Source organism: Corvus brachyrhynchos, unplaced genomic scaffold (assembly GCF_000691975.1).
Source record: "Corvus brachyrhynchos isolate BGI_N302 unplaced genomic scaffold, ASM69197v1 scaffold219, whole genome shotgun sequence".
NCBI lineage: Eukaryota > Metazoa > Chordata > Aves > Passeriformes > Corvidae > Corvus > Corvus brachyrhynchos.
In genome coordinates this window covers 1,259,106-1,259,471 of record NW_008240034.1, presented here as the reverse complement: position 1 = coordinate 1,259,471, position 366 = coordinate 1,259,106, and the positions used below count along the sequence as shown (strand labels likewise).

Sequence of the window (366 nt, the reverse complement as noted above, 5' to 3'; positions counted from 1 at the left end):
GGGCATGGAGATGGGGATGGGAGAGTCCTCCTGTGCAGGGGGAGCAGGTGTCAGGGATGGGGGCACAGGGGTAGGTTGGTACCACCACCCCAGGGTGTCCCCGGCCCTGGCACAACAGTTTGGTGCCCTGCTGTGCCTCCAAAGGTCAGAGATTGGAATCAGGGTCCCCGGGCTGAGCCCTGGAGCCCATGGAGGGGAGAGGAGCATCACCCCTCTGCCCACTTCCCCCAGCTCTGCCCCTTATTCCCAGTGCCAGGAGAGGGCTCAGCTTGTGGCCAGACCCTGTGGCAGGGGGGCCCCGCAGCAGCCAAACCCTGGAGCACCCAGACCCCACAGCATCTTTTACCTTTCTTGATCTTCTGGCCC

At 64.2% G+C, this 366-nt stretch overlaps 1 protein-coding gene across 1 annotated transcript in view; it reads right to left on the bottom strand.

Annotated features, from left to right (window-relative positions):
* ARID3A (AT-rich interaction domain 3A) overlaps window positions 1-366 on the bottom strand; it is a gene marked incomplete at its 3' end in the record, with an annotated part of 15,998 nt that overhangs the window by 548 nt on the left and 15,084 nt on the right. The window lies entirely within an intron of this gene.